Below are 7,254 nucleotides of genomic sequence, written 5' to 3'. Positions count from 1 at the left end.
AAGGTAATGAGGGGTGCAAGGCGGTTCTCTCGTTCTGGGTGGACGTCATATGATGTCCTTCCACTCTAACTGTGTGTGCGTGGCTCTGGGAGTGCACAGTGTGGCGATCGGCGGTGTGCTCTGTTCCTCGGACACAGCGGATCACCAATCAACAGAAAGAGCCGAAGACATTGGTTCGGTCATGTGATCAGCTGTGTCCAATCACAGCTGATCGCATGTAAATAAGGAAATGCCGGTTATCTGCATTTCTCTCCTCTTGAGCTGTCACACTGACAGAGGAGAGGAGAGGAGAGCCGGTAATCGGCATTCCTCGGAGGGGACATCTACACTGATCATCAGGGCACTGATGATCAGTGTGGCCCCAGAAGTGCCACCTGTCAGTGTCCATCAGTGCCAGCTGTCAGTGCTGAACAGTGCCACGTGCCAGTGCCTGCCAGTGCACATCAGTGCCACATATCAGTGCCCATCTGAGCTGCCTTTCAGTGTCACCCATCAGTGCCACCTATCAGTGCCACCTATCACCAGTGCCAGTGCCCTGATGATCAGTGTAGCCCCAGCAGTTCCACCTGTCAGTGTCCATCAATGCCAGCTGTCAGTGCTCATCAGTGCCACCTGCCAGTGCCCATAAGTGCCACATCAATGCCACATATCAGTGCCTACCAGTGCACATCAATGCCACATATCAGTGCCCATCTGAGCTGCCTTTCAGTGCCACCTATCAGTGCCAGTCAGTGCTGCCTATCAGTGCGCATCAGTGCCGCCTATCAGTGCCGGTCAGTGCTGCCTATCAGTGCCAGTCAGTGCCCCCTAACAGTGACAGTCAGTGCCGCCTATCAGTGCCAGTCAGTGCCACCTATCAGTGCCGCCTATCAGTGCCATATATGAGTGCTGCTTCTCAGTGCACATTGGTGATGCCCATCAATGCTCATCAGTGCCAGCTACCAGTGCCTCCTCATCAGTGCCCATCAGTGCCACCTATCAGTGCCCATCAGAGCAGCCTATCAGTGCCCATCACTGCAGCCTCATTAGCGTACATTAGTGAAGGAGAAAAATCACTTATTTACAAAATTTTATAACAGAAACTAAGCTTTTTTTTCAAAATGTTCAGTTGTTTTTGGTTTGTTTAGCAAAAAATAAAAAAACACCAAAAGAAAGCTCTATCTGTCTCAAAAAAATAATAAAAATGTCATATGAGTACAGTGTTGCATGACCGCGCAATTGTCATTCAAAGTGTGACAGCGCTAAAAGCTGAAAATTGGCCTGGACAGGAAGGGGGTATAAGTGCCCTGTAGGGGAGGGGTTAAACATGGTCTATAATTTGCCCCTAGGTAAACTCCTTTCACAATGGTGGACAAAGGTAAGGACGTTTATAATGCATTTATATACAGTAAGCCCCAATTATAGGCTTTATCATGTGTGATTTGAACACAAGCTGGGGGCCTTCAGTCTGAATATGGCACTTAATGGACTTCCAGTGGAGACAGGACTACTGTGAGGCTCAACTTTCTACTTGAACAAAGTGATGTCCTCGGTCTGGGCCGGGTACTCTAGGGAAGGGGTTTCTTTCTTGTGCTCAGCCAGAACTAAGCTGGTTTGGTTAGTTAGATAAATACACAGAGAAATAGAAAGCATTTCACATCCCCGAAGCCGGAAATCAGATGTATATTCACTGCCACTGAGGAATATAACACTTGAACATTTTCATCTATCTCTATTCATACATAAAACAAGCCCTCCTGCCCTTGCATGGCCTGTTATGGTTCTAGTAGTGCTTTTGATTATGCCGTGTTTTCCAGATGATTTAAATTTTACTTGTAGACCGATTAAAATAGAGACATTAAAAAAAATTAAAAATGTCTTTTCTTACAGAACTTCCTTCAGGAAAAAAAAACTTACATCAGCTTGCAATGGGAATGAATATGGAACATTACCTGACTTCAAAATTGACTCTAAGGGATATCCTGAGTATTGGCTTAGAGAATATGCATGACAAAACATCTACAACTATAGAGGATCTTCCCTGGAATTACTTAAGAAAACTCATGGCTCTAAATAGGACTGCAAGAGACATTCTTGTTGAGAAAGATCAGTCTACTGATGTAAATGTAAATGAAAATTGTGATAATGATGACAAATCAATGAATGCTTCTTTGGTTCCAGGTGATAATCCATCTGCCTCCATTAACCCCCTGGATGTCCTGTGTCTTCTCCTGCATTGCTCAGACAGTTTTCTGCAACAAGACATTGTAACCAAATTGTCCATGTGCCAGTTTGCTGCCCCTCTGCTGCTCCCTTCTGGTGACGGGTCACACTGCACCCTCATGCTTTGGGCAATGAGAGACATAGTGAAGAAGTGGAGACCTCAGTCATTAGCGGACAGTAAAGGGTTCAGAGAAGAAAATGTGGTCAATACTTCCATGCCAATCTTCTCATTTGTCAGACTTGGAAAAAACAAATTATCCAAATCAAAAATCCTGAACCAAGTTCTTAATCCACCTCAGCTACAGAATAACTTCTTCATACATGACAATATGGAGGGAGGAAACATTAAGAGGGAAATATCTGATGGACTGGTAGAAGTTTCCTGGTATTTTCCCTGTGGTAAGTCTGATGTTTTCCCAGAACCCATCGCAGTGACCAACCTACGAGGAGACCTGGAGACCAACTGGGACCAGTTCATGTTTCTGACAAGAATTTCATCAGCTGTGTTTATATTCATTGAGGATATTTCTGGGAGAGAATTCAGATTGCTATCATCCTGCCCTACCACTGACACCCAGTATTACTTCATTGTTACTCCCGGTCCTGGCAAAACTGTGAACACACAGACACAGAAGACCCTTGAAAACCTAATGCCAGTGCTAAAGATAAACAAATCAAATGTGATAATACATGCAGGCACAGTGAATGAGGCAGCCTTTGTAAAAAAATTACAAAGTAGTATTGTTTGTTTCTTAAAGAGTAAGCCACAAGTAAATAATATGAGAGACCTTGAGAAAGAAACTCATGGATTGGACATCCAAGTGGATGAGAGAGTTCCTGAATGTCAGGAGGCCAGGGAACTTGCCAGGAATATTACAGAAGAAATAACAAACGTGTCTGAGTATAAGAACATCACTATGAAGTTACAGGGAGATCTCTGGAGACAGTTATCTAATGTGGAAAAGGAACTTTGCAGAATGACAAGGCAAGGTGGTAAAGACACTCAACAATATCGAGATGAACTGATGAAGAAACGTATTTCACTGCGTGGGGAACAATATAAGCATGATCTGCCCAATGGTTTGATGCTCTTTATTGATGCAATCACTCATTTGTCTGAGATTGAGAAACAATATTTTCTGAAATGGATGAAATTTGAACTTGATTCAATTGCTAGAAATCATCTTTCTAATCTTCAAACTTATTACAAAGAAAAATGTAACAATCTCTTAATCAATAAGGAAGAACTCAGACAGATAGACCAGAAAATCTCTGACAGTTCTTTAGGAATTGAACATTTCCTACGTGAGATGGGACAGTTATATGAAGCTGAATGTTCCATGGCTAAAGAAAACAAAATATATAAAAGCGAAAGACAATTTGCTGGACTGCCAGGAATTGCTGCCAATCTCTTGTTGAATGGTTTTCCATTGGAGCTAATAGATGGAGATGCCTCCAACATTCCCCTACGGTGGTTATCTGATGTTCTAACAGAGCTGGACACCAAAACAGGGGGAAAATGCAGAATGAGAGTAATCACTGTGCTGGGAGTGCAGAGTACAGGAAAATCCACTCTTCTCAACACCATGTTTGGTCTGCAGTTCCCAGTGGCCAGTGGAAGATGCACACGAGGAGCCTTCATGACTCTTCTTAGTGTGAAAGAGAACTTCCAGAAGGAGCTGGGCTGTGACTTCATCCTAGTGATTGACACTGAGGGGCTGAAAGCTCCAGAGTTGGCTTCCTTGGAGGGCAGTTATGAACATGACAATGAACTGGCCACACTAGTGGTTGGGTTGAGTGATATCACTATAATCAATATGTCAATGGAAAATACAACAGAAATGAAGGATATCTTACAGATTATAGTTCATGCTTTTCTTAGAATGAAAGAAATAGGAAAGAGGCCCAACTGCCAGTTTGTACATCAGAATGTGAGTGATGTGTCTGCTCATGACAAGAACATGAGAGACAGGAAGAAACTTCTGGAACATCTGAATGAAATGACAAAAGTAGCTGCAGAGATGGAGAGGAAAAGTGAGATCAAAACTTTCAGTGATGTGATGGATTACAATCTGGAGAAAGACAACTGGTACATTCCTGGACTCTGGCTTGGGGTCCCACCAATGGCTCCAGTAAATTCTGGGTACAGTGAACATGTGTCTGAATTAAAAAAGTATTTATTAGGATTCATGTCAAGCAATGGCTCGCTGCACAATCCTGTAAACATTCCTGAATTTTTAACATGGATAGAAAGTTTATGGAGCGCTGTCAAACATGAGAAATTCATCTTCAGTTTCAGGAACAGCCTGGTTGCAGGAGCTTATAATAAACTGTGTTTACAATTCTCACAGTGGGAATGGGATTTTCGAAAAGCCGTCCATGATTGGATGATCCAGACGGAGACAGACATTAGGAATCAGTCAGAAAAAAATTTAAATGAGGAACTGCGTTCAAGATTTACACAGCAACTCAACAGTTTGTTAAATAATGAAAAAAACAAGATGTCCGAATTGCTAGAATGCTATTTTGAAGATAAAAATGAAAAGGTTCATCTTGTAGAACGTTACAAACAAGATTTTGTTTTGAGCATAGATTCCCTGGGAAAAGAAGTACAAAGAAATGCTCTTAGAAAGTGTGATGAGGCTGTTTCTATCCGGAAAGCAAAATTTAGGATTCAGGAGATGCTGAGCAGTTATCAGAAATCAATTGAAGTTAAAATCACTGATCTCCTTGAGAGGTGTCGAGAGAAAAAGCAGAAGCTGAGTGATGAAGATCTACATCAGGAATTTGAGCGGATGTGGGAAAGGACACTGGAAGATCTACAGATAGAGAAATTAACAAAACACAATGTCAGCACATCTCTGCTTAACCACTTACAAAATGACATGGGTAGCAAAGGAGCAGCTGTAAATCAAGAATTAATGAATATAAAAAATTTAAACTTTGGTATACAAGCTAATTTCACAATGCATAAAAAATATATTGAGACTGGATATATCGCATGGGCCTTAAATAAATTTGGGTTAGGAAAAAATGAGCCTTATGGCAAGTTAAAAGAATTTGCTGACTCTCTAATAGGACAGTGTGACACCTATGTCCGAGAGAGGGTGGACCTCATGGAGGATTATAATGTCACCTACTGCCAGGGATTACTCCACATGATCAATGAAGAGCTTTCCCAAAAGAGAAAAAGTCTTCATTACTCTTTAGCTTTTGAGTTGGATATCAAGCAGCACATTCTTGGAAAAGCATCCCGAGAGTTTCAGAAGATGCATGACAAGTTCATTATAGAGAACGATCCAAAACTTTGTCTGGAGAAAGTAAAGCCTCAGTATTTAGAAACATTTATCAACACATTTCAGGAAAAAGACATGAGTCAGACCAAAGCCAAAGAATTTTGTGAGAGATGTCTTAAACCAGCAATAACTGACCATGTTTTTAAGCATCTTGGAAAGGAAATGGTGACCGACATAATAAGTTCAGACAATAGGCTTTTCTGCTCCAGAAGCTTTTTTCAAAGTTTTCTAATGAAGGAGCTGCTGAATGAAATGTCATTTCAGAAATATTGCATGTTTATTGAATCATATAAGAATTATACAGAAGCCTGGATCCTTAGTTACATTGAAAAGAAATATGCAAACTCAGAACCATTAAAACCACTCCTGGAAAACATTATCTCTGAATTAAACACAAAAGTAAGAAATGTTCTTATATTAGACAAATGTCTTTCAAGTTCATCTATCGCAGATTTTTTGAAAAGCGTGTGTGAGGAGCTTAAATGCGATTTAGTGATTTCCCCAAATGAAATACAGGCGGTCACTTTCCAGAACAACGCTGCTGTTGCTCAGTTCTCATCGGACATTGAGAAGTTCCTCAAAAATACAGAAGACCAGATCTTCTCAGAGCTCCAGTATATGAATATAAAAGCTTTGCTTTCCAGGTTGACAATAAAGCCTCATGATAGATTGCACAAGCAGGTTGTTGGCTGTGGGGAGCAGTGTCCATTCTGTAAAGTACCCTGTGAAGCTGGAGGTGATGGCCATAAACACTTTGCTAATATCCATAGACCAGATGGACTGGGAGGATGCCATTGGCACAAGGATGGAACCTTGACTACTGACATATGCACAACAGCAGTTGTATCTGATACTCATTTTCAGAGTTCAGAAACAGAAGGTCAATGGCACCCATACAAAGACTATACAAAGTATTATCCAGATTGGGCCATCCAACCAGATGCCAGTCTCACAGCCTCAGATTACTGGAAATACATTTTTGTGGAGTTTAATGAGCAGTTTGCTGAGCAATATAACAAAAAACCAGCAAATCTACCAGATGGCTGGAGGGCTATAACCAAAGAAAAAGCCTTTGATAGCCTAAAGAAAACGTTCAATGACTAAAGCCAAGAAGAAAAGTCCCCAATGTCTTCAACTTCCGGTTCAGATTTTATCTTCAGATTGATTTGCTAACAGACATACCATTATGATTTAAAGTAGTTGTAAACCACAGACATGAAATATGAACAAGACATATATATTGTGTTCTTGTCCCAGTTAGGAGAACTTTCTGTCTGCTGCCTCGTTCTTCTGTTATCAAGATGAATTACTTCTGACAAGTTTTCCTGACACCAAGAGATAAAATGTTGGCTGGAGAGGGATCTCAGCACACCACCTGTGATTGAGCTCACTGAGCTCTGCATTCTGGACTTTCAACAGATCTAGAGAAGAGAAGACTGCAGATAAACAGGCACAACTTAAGTAGAAGAATTTATTTATTCTCTGTGTATCACCTGAGGCCAGTCACCTCACTGGGTATATGTAAGGGTTTACAACAACTTTATTTCACAACTTTATCCAAATTTGTTTTTTGTTTTTGTTTGGTTTGTTGTAAGTGGGGAAGAATTCAGCTGCATTCACACTAGCACATCTGTTATGGAAGCCATGTGCTGGGGAGACATTTTTGTATGTTTAAAAAATTATTTTAGGTTTGAAAGTTACTTAAAACCCACAAAGCATTATATATATTCTGAAAGTAGTCACCCTAGAGAATACA

General features: G+C 41.0%; 1 pseudogene; it reads left to right on the top strand.

Annotated features, from left to right (window-relative positions):
• Nucleotides 1–1,913: 1,913 nt before the first annotated feature.
• On the top strand, nt 1,914–7,054 carry LOC149435980 (up-regulator of cell proliferation pseudogene; annotated as a pseudogene).
• The last annotated feature ends 200 nt before the right edge of the window (nt 7,055–7,254 follow it).

This window comes from Staurois parvus, unplaced genomic scaffold (assembly GCF_062004578.1).
Source record: "Staurois parvus isolate SC_StPar_1 unplaced genomic scaffold, SC_StPar_1.0 ptg001435l, whole genome shotgun sequence".
NCBI classification, from domain to species: domain Eukaryota; kingdom Metazoa; phylum Chordata; class Amphibia; order Anura; family Ranidae; genus Staurois; species Staurois parvus.
The sequence above is the reverse complement of the archived record's forward strand: the minus strand, read 5'-3'. Positions and strand labels throughout refer to the sequence as shown.